The sequence below is a fragment of the Arachis ipaensis genome, chromosome B10, assembly GCF_059453495.1.
Source record: "Arachis ipaensis isolate K30076 ecotype BB chromosome B10, ASM5945349v1, whole genome shotgun sequence".
NCBI lineage: Eukaryota > Viridiplantae > Streptophyta > Magnoliopsida > Fabales > Fabaceae > Arachis > Arachis ipaensis.
In genome coordinates, this window is record NC_142435.1 from 81210779 (window position 1) to 81219583 (window position 8805).

The window sequence follows — 8805 nt, forward strand, 5'->3', positions numbered from 1 at the left end:
GCGCATCAACACAACAAGGCATGTGTAGCGCTCAGTTCACTAACTTAATTGAGCGCTCCACTGGAAGTATGCCCCAACCCATTTTTAAACAAATGCCTCCTGACCCAAGCCACCAAGCACCACAAAACCAAATCAACCCATTTCATTGAAGCCCTAAAGCAAGCAAAGCCCATGGATATCACTCAAAGGCACAAGACACAGAGAAGCTAGATTAGGAATTTCATTTTGTAATTTGTTTCTAATTTCATTTTCATTTTCATTTTGTAAAAAGCCTATAAAAAGGCATCTGTTCCATTTTAGAAAAAAAGGCTAGCTCTGCTAGAGAGCATTAAGAATAGGATAGAATAGAAAGCTTTCTTTGAAACACTCTTAATTTTTCTGCACTTTTACATTTCAAGTATTGCAATTCAATTTTCCAGTTTCATTTTCATTGAGCTTGATTTACTCTTCTACAATTTTACTTCTCTGCAATTTACTTTCTGTTGCTTTAATTTCATCAAATTCACCAATGTTAGCTTGACTAAACTAATCACTCACTAAAGTTGCTTAATCCATCAATTCCTGTGGGATCGACCTCACTCTAAGTGAGTTTTACTACTCGATGCGACTCGGTACACTTGCCGGTGAATTTTGTGTGGAATCTAATTTTCCACCCATCGAGTTAACTGGACCGGTTAAATGATTAGTTCCTTGTTAACCCAATCAAACCAGTCAGTCCAGTCCGGTTTTTAGAATTTCGGTTTATTATAATATAATGTTGGGAGTTTGGAACCAACGTTTTCTGTCATATTCTCATGAATAGACAATTAATCTATTGATTGATGCAGTGGATAATTTAGATCGTAATATTCAATAAAAAAAAACGGAAGAGGACATTATTATTGATCTCTGGAACGGAGGGCCTTTGTGTTTGTTAATAATTTGCACATTGAAATCACAAAGGAGTCTATTGTGATGATATATTTTGGTTTTCGACACTCATGGCTTTGTCTTTTTGTTTCTCCTTATATTTTTATTTAGTTTTTTTCTTATAATGAATCCAATTTGATAAACAATAAATATTCTTGCATTACTTGCTATAAATAAGTGAGGAATTCCTGTAAAAGGATTAGAAGATCCCACAAAATTTGAATTGCGTGTCATTCTTATATTTTTGTATTAAGACATTCATATAATTATATTTTATTGTATCATAGTTATATGTATATGTATGTGAATTTAAGAGTAATATAGATAAAAATCATTATGTACATGCATATATTTAGGTTAAGAACATTGAGAATTAAAAAATTTTTTTTAATCAAAATTATTTTTCTTTTTTGTTTGTGTTATACAAAAAAATTATTAATTTTTATATGTAAATGTATGTTTATAATTAAGGTCTCACAATATTATATGGTTGTTATACATTGTGTTTTATTGTGTAACACCATTATTTTTATATTATGTGAGCATCTTCAATTTTTATTACATAAAAAAATTAGTAACAATTTAGATGATTGTACTCAACTATTTTATAAAATCTTGATTTTGAAATAAATTAGTTAAACATTATACTTCCAAAGTAGTATTTTTTTTTTTTGTGAAAATTTATTTATTTGGAACATTAAGAGTGTGGTGATATGTAATTCATGTGAATATTGGTCGACCCAAAAGAAGGTCTATATTTGGTAGAGTTACATATATATATTAATGATAAATATATGCTTGGGTAACTAATTAAAAATAAATCAATGCATATCATTTATACGGGAAATAATCGGCACAAAGAAAGTTTAATGTTTGACCAAATAATAAATAATGAACCTTATGTTTAATTTCTATTTGATTATGCAACCATTAATCGGCCCAAATGAAAGTTTGTGTTTGGCCAATTGATAGAAAATATATGCGATAAAAAATAGATATAATTTTCAAGTTTATATGTGAATAATGAGTCGATCCAAAATAGGCTTATTGTTTGACTGAAATCACTAAATTATGTTGAAAATATTTGGTAAGTCGCACTAAATAAATTTATGTGTAAGTAATTTTTACGGGTATGGATTGGCCCAAAGAAAGTTTTGTATTTGGCTAAATTATATACGCACTTATGATAATAAACATGTAATACTTATCTAGTTTTATGTGAATAATAAATATGTCTAAAGATAAACTTATTGTTTGACCATATTTATTATCAATGTTTAATTACTGTATTAAAAATATCGATTACAAATTAATATTTCTGTCCAAAAACTAAATACTAACGTTGTGCTAGATATTTATGATGAAGCCACCGTCATATAAATTTTCTTTATACAATATGTAACTTAAGTGAACATATTTTATTTTAAAATTAAGTTTGTCAATGTATGTATCTAGAATTTGTATTAAAAATGGAATAAGTCTCAAATAACAAAATTGAACCTTGAAAAGTTAGATTGCTCAAATCGTATAAATCTTGTGATCTTAAAGTATGAGATTCTAAAAGACTCACGATCAAAAATAAAGGTTACTACTATAAAAAAATTTCCTTAAGAATAAGAAATACAGAAACATTATATTAAAAGTAATAAGATTTGAAACAAGTATGACATTTGTCTTGTAAGCAAAATAGGGTGTATACACGACTCCAAATCTCACGAGCGCAATGACATCCAACAACAATGTTTGAAGGATGCATCCATTGATGGAAAAAGCTAGGACGTAACATTGTAATCGCCAATTTGCCATTCTTTATACTTTGATTCTGTTTCTGGACGTTCTTCAGATGCAGAATCGAAACGTGATGGAGTTTTGTCCTTCTCAAGATGCTCTTGTAATTCATGACCGCAAATCGAGAGTTGCAAAGTGTCTCCAGGTGAGAGAGTTATTTTCAGCGAGCTTCTCGGCTAAAGGTATGTTGAATGGTTTGTTGGCGGAGGTGGCGGTTGCATTCACCATTATTTGCAGTATCTTCAATGGAGTCTTCGTAGCTGTTGGTGTTATCAATTGAACTTGAATCATCGGCCATGAATCTGTATGGCTCGTGATACCATGTGAACATTCATAGAGAAAGAGAGAAGAAAGAAGAGACGAGAAAGAGGAATTATGTTGTTGTCTAAATATTGTGATTATCCATTGAGTCTGTTAGAGTGCTAGCTATATATAGTATGGAGTAACAGATATAACTAACTAAGAACTCTTGGACAATTCTGTTTTGCCTAACAGCTTTAACTAACACATCAGTACATCACACTTTACTATCCGAACAAGAATCTTGTACGAACTAATGTAGCAATATCACTAGCCAAGGAATAATGCTGAAAAATCGTTAATTTGAGAAGCAAGCGATCATTGACCATGTTAACACTGTTTTGAGAGACAATTAGACAAAGCCCTAAAGACTATGACACCCCAAAAGACAAAAATAGCAACCATGGAGCTCATGAAATACAGTTTGACCGTTGAGTTTATGTCAATGAGGGAAGAAAACATCAAGAATGAATTACAGATTCATGAAAGTACCCAGTTACTGCAGTGGGTAATATAATTATCTACTCTCACTATGAGCATGGAGTTGAAGCAACCAAAGAAAAGGTGTCCAAGATAACTTTAGTGTTGGAGGGTTTCAAATACTATTGTTAACTTTGTCACAGGTAAATGATGTTTAAATCAACACAATGTCTCAACATGATATGCACAAATAATACAACTCAAAACTCAATCACAAATTAAGATTTACTTCTTTTTCTTCTCTATTATTAGCTTTTAATTGCCTTATGGGGCAGACAACACAGGCTACATTAGGTAGCTGAAATAGGAGTCATACAAAAAAGAATGTTTTGTAGCTGGAGACAAGTTTATAAAATAGTGTATCAAATTTCCTATATTTTCATAGGGAGACAGATATTGTAGTCTGTATTTGTTACCTATTTCAACTACCAACAGTAGCCTCAGATATTTATTCCAAAGAACATAGTATATCATATCCTTTAATATTTTTATACATTAGCAAAGCAACCCAACCCCCTACTTATTTGAGAAACAACTGCTAGATCCTAAGGTTGTGATGGTTCTGGAAACAAACTCAAGGAACTTATCAGAGACTCGTATACCTCTATACCTTTCAAGTACACTGTTTCTCGTAGATGCTGCAAAAGTTAAGGTCGCCAGAGTTACTTAAAGAATAAACAAAATATCATTTAGTCATCATAAATAAATAGGAAAAGAATTTTCAAACCTCGTTGTGGTCATGGAGCAAGATGGGAGTGTTTCTCATTGGAGAGAAACCAAGAACTGGAATTACATTTTTTCTAAGGAATCGGGCATCAGTAGTCGAAGCAAAAACTTCAGGCTTTGAAAGCTTTCCTCCAGCTGATGTTATAGCTTGCTTGAACACTGACCACAATGGATTGGAATCATTAATTGCAGTCATTAACGGCTGTCCCAAATAGTCTCTAATGGGTCCTTTCTCAATTAACTGCAATATTTAGTTGCCCAAGGACAAGACGAAATCATTATGTTGCGCTCAAGGTGTGAATGACAGAGACCGATATTTAACAATAATCACAACTTTATTAATGTCTCTTGGTTTGTTAACAAGTAATTTACAACATTTCTTATATCTGTGAAAAGAAAGTTAGAAATTAGAGAAATTCTTGCGTGATCCCAATGCGCTCTAAAAGCAACCAAATCTATCCGTAATAAGCAATTTTCTAGTTGTAACCGCTGGTGGTCACTGCCGGCATCGCTTGTGGTAACGATGGTGGAGTGTCTTCTCACGTTGGTTGGAGGAAGAGGAAATTAGCGTTGTAGAAGGGAGGCATGGTTTGTGTCTTTGTTAGGGGAGGGGAACATCATCTTAGATTAGTTGTTTTTTATTTTTTCTGCCGTCAAAACGACGCCGTTTTAAAGAAAATTAAAAAACTGGAGCCTTTAAAAATCCAGCTGGTTTGTCTGGTTTATCGATTAATTATCGGTTTAACCAATTTTTCTACCAGTTTTTAGTAAGACGATTTTGGGATTATGATGACATGTCATCATGTCATGTTTTTCTATACTTTTTCATACAAGAAATTGATAATTAGTGCTTAAATACTGCATTCTTTTGCCCTTAAATGGTATATTTCTTTGATATTTTGATTTGATGAACTTTGTAGGAAATAAGAAGAAAAAGAAGCAAAAAAGCACAAAATAATTTAAAAAGGAAAAAAGAAGAATTTTGGGGCACGCTTTGAAGTTTGAGCACGTTTTCGAACTTTAGGCCACGCTTTTAAAAGCGTAGCACATGACTATAAAGCATTTAATTATTAATGCCATCATGATACATATGCACATGCATTACCATGAATACCACGGCCAATTAAAGCATGCATGCATGCCATCATGAACCATGCATTATTAAATTGGCATTATTAATGATCTTTACGGCATTATGGTGCACGAATTGTAAATCACACTTTCACAACTCGTACCGCTAACCAGCAAGTGCACTAGGTCGTCCAAGTAATACCTTACGTGAGTAAGGGTCGATCCCACGGAGATTGTTGGCTTGAAGCAAGCTATGGTTATTTTGTAATTCTTAGTCAAGAAATTAATAATAAAAATGGTTGGGTTTATGAGAAGTAATTAACATAAAATAAATAATACTTGTTATGCAGTAATGGAGAACAGATTGAGGTTTTAGAGATGCTCTGTCTTCTGAATCTCTACTTTCCTACTGTCTTCTTCTTCACGCACGCAGGTCTCCTTCCATGGCAAGTTGTATGTTGGTGGATCACCATTGTCAATGGCTATCATCCATCCTCTCAGTGAAAATGGTCCAAATGTGCTGTCACCGCATGGCTAATCATCTGTCGGTTCTCACTCATGTTGGAATGGAATCCGTTGATCCTTTTGCGTCTGTCACTACGCCCAACACTCGCGAGTTTGAAGCTCGTCACAGTCATCCCTTCCCGGATCCTACTCAGAATACCACAGACAAGGTTTAGATTTTTCGGATCTCAGGAATGGCCGCCAATAATTCTAGCCTATACCACGAAGACTCTGATCATGAACCAGGAGGCTAAGAGATACATACTCAAGCTAGTGCAGATAGAACGGAGGTGGTTGTCAGGTACGCATTCATAGGTGAGAATGATGATGAGTGTCACGGATCATCACATTCATCAGGGTGAAGTGCGAGTGAATATCTTAGAATAGAAACAAGCGTGATTGAATGAAAAACAGTAGTGATTGCATTAATTCATCGAAACACAGCAGATCTCTTCACCCCCAACCATGGGGTTTAGAGACTCATGTCGTCAGAAATACAATGTGAAATGTAAATATGTCATGAGGTACATAGTAAGTCTCTAAAAGTTGTTTTTATAATAAACTAGTAGCTAGGGTTACAGAAAATAAGTAACTAAGTGCAGATAGTGCAGAAATCCACTTTCGGGGCCCACTTGGTGTGTGCTTGGGCTGAGCATTGAGCTTTACATGTGTAGAGGCTTCTCTTGGAGTTAAATGCCAGGTTGCATCCTATTTGTGGCGTTTAACTCTGGTTTGTAACCTGTTTCTAGCATTTAACTTCAGAATAGGGCAGGATATTTGCGTTTGAACGCCAGTTTGCATCATCAAAACTCGGAAAAAGTGTGGACTATTATATATTGCTGGAAAGACCTGGATGTCTACTTTCCAACGCAATTAAGAGAGCTCCAATTGAGTTTCTGTAGCTCCAAAAAATACATTTCGAGTGCAGGGAGGTCAGAATCCAACAGCATCTACAGTTCTTTTTCAGCCTCTGAATCAACTTTTTGCTCAGGTCCCTCAATTTCAGCCAGAAAATACCTGAAATCACAGAAAAACACAAAAACTCATAGTAAAGTCCAGAAATGTGAATTTTGCATAAAAACTAATAAAAACATAGTAAAAAACTAACTAAATTATGCTAAAAACTACCTAAAAATAATGCCAAAAAGCGTATAAATTATCCGCTCATCACAACACCAAACTTAAATTGTTGCTTGTCCCCAAGCAACTGAAAATCAAATAGGATAAAAATAAGAGAATATACTATAAATTCCAAAATATCAAAGAAACTTAGCTCCAATTAGATGAGCGGGACTAGTAGCTTTTTGCCTCTGAACAGTTTATGCATCTCACTTTATCCTTTGAAGTTCAGAATGATTGGCATCTATAGGAACTCAGAATTTAGATAGTGTTATTGATTCTCCTAGTTCAGTATGTTGATTCTTGAACACGGCTACTTTATAAGTCTTGGCCGTGGCCCTAAGCACTTTGTTTTCTAGTATTATCACCGGATACATAAATGCCACAGACACATAACTAGGTGAACCTTTTCAGATTGTGACTCAGCTTTGCTAGAGTCCCCAATTAGAGGTGTCCAGGGTTCTTAAGCACACTCTTTTTGCTTTGGATCACGACTTTAACCACTCAGTCTCAAGCTTTTTGCTTGACACCTTCACTTCACAAGCACATGGTTAGGGACAGCTTGGTTTAGCCGCTTAGGCCAAGATTTTATTCCTTTGGGCCCTCTATCTATTAATGCTCAAAGCCTTGGATCCTTTTTACCCTTGCTTTTTGGTTTAAAGGGTTACTGGCTTTTTGCTTTTGCCTTTTGGTTTAAAGATCTATTGGCTTTTTCTGCTTGATTTTTCTTTTTCTTTCTTTTTTTCTTTTTTTTTTCTTTTATTTTTGCCATTTTATATATATACTGATAATAGCCCTCATTGATGAAGTTAGGGGGATCGACTTCTTTTCTTTCCATTTTCTGTCTGGTTGTTGGCCTAAGGCGTGAAAGCCTGGAGGAATCTTGTGAATACCTGAAGCCCGAAATGTCAATCGAAATCATCTAGGAATTTTTCTTTTTCGCTAAGAAAGCCTCTACTGGGCGGGCTACTCCAAGATTGAATATAGAAAGGAGCCTCCATTGGATCGATTCATAGGAACCTCGTCCTGTGAAAATGAGTTATTTTACTACTGACAAATGCGTAGCTCTTAATGCCATTAATCTTTCTATACCCGTAGGAGATTGAGAATGGAATGCTTGGCAGTTTTTCAGTAAGAAAGCTTAGGAAAGCAGGACTAATGAAAATGACAGGAAGCACTATGGACTTTAGCATATATATATATATATATTTGCAAGCCTTGTTCTTCACTGCTTTTTCTTGCTTCAAGAATCAATTTTATGATTTTTCAGATTATCAATAACAATTCTCCTTTTTCATTATTCTTTCAAGAGCCAATAATTTTAACATTCATAAACAACAAATTCAAAAGACATATGCACTGTTCAAGCATTCATTCAGAAAACAAAAAGTATTGTCACCACATCAAAATAATTAAACTAATTTCAAGGATGAATTCGAAATCATGTACTTCTTGTTCTTTTGTAATTAAAAACATTTTTCATTTAAGAAAGGTGATGGATCATAGGACATTCATAGCTTTAAGACATAGACACTTAGACACTAGTAATCATGTAATAAGACAGAAACATAAATAAACATAAAGCATAGTAAACGAAAAACATAAAAATAAAGAACAAGGAAATTAAAGAACGGGTCCACCTTAGTGATGCCAGCTAGTTCTTCCTCTTGAAGATCTTATGGAGTGCTTTAGCTCCTCAATGTCTCTTCCTTGCCTTTGTTGATCCTCCCTCATAGCTCTTTGATCTTCTCAAATTTCATGGAGGAGGATAGAATGCTCTTGGTGCTCCACCCTTAGTTGTCCCATGTTAGAACTCAATTCTCCTAGGGAGGTGTTAATTTGCTCCCAATAGTTTTGTGGAGGAAAGTGCATCCCTTGAGGCATCTCAGGGATTTCATGATGAGAAAT

The 8805-nt window shown here is 34.4% G+C and overlaps 1 long non-coding RNA gene across 1 annotated transcript; it reads right to left on the reverse strand.

The window, feature by feature from the left end:
• Positions 1-3876: 3876 nt before the first annotated feature.
• Positions 3877-4306, reverse strand: LOC107621618 (uncharacterized). The gene is made up of 2 exons (XR_015907314.1): positions 4205-4306; positions 3877-4115 (listed from the first exon to the last, which is right to left on the reverse strand). It is a non-coding gene; the product is annotated as an uncharacterized LOC107621618 (long non-coding RNA).
• Between the last annotated feature and the right edge of the window lie 4499 nt (positions 4307-8805).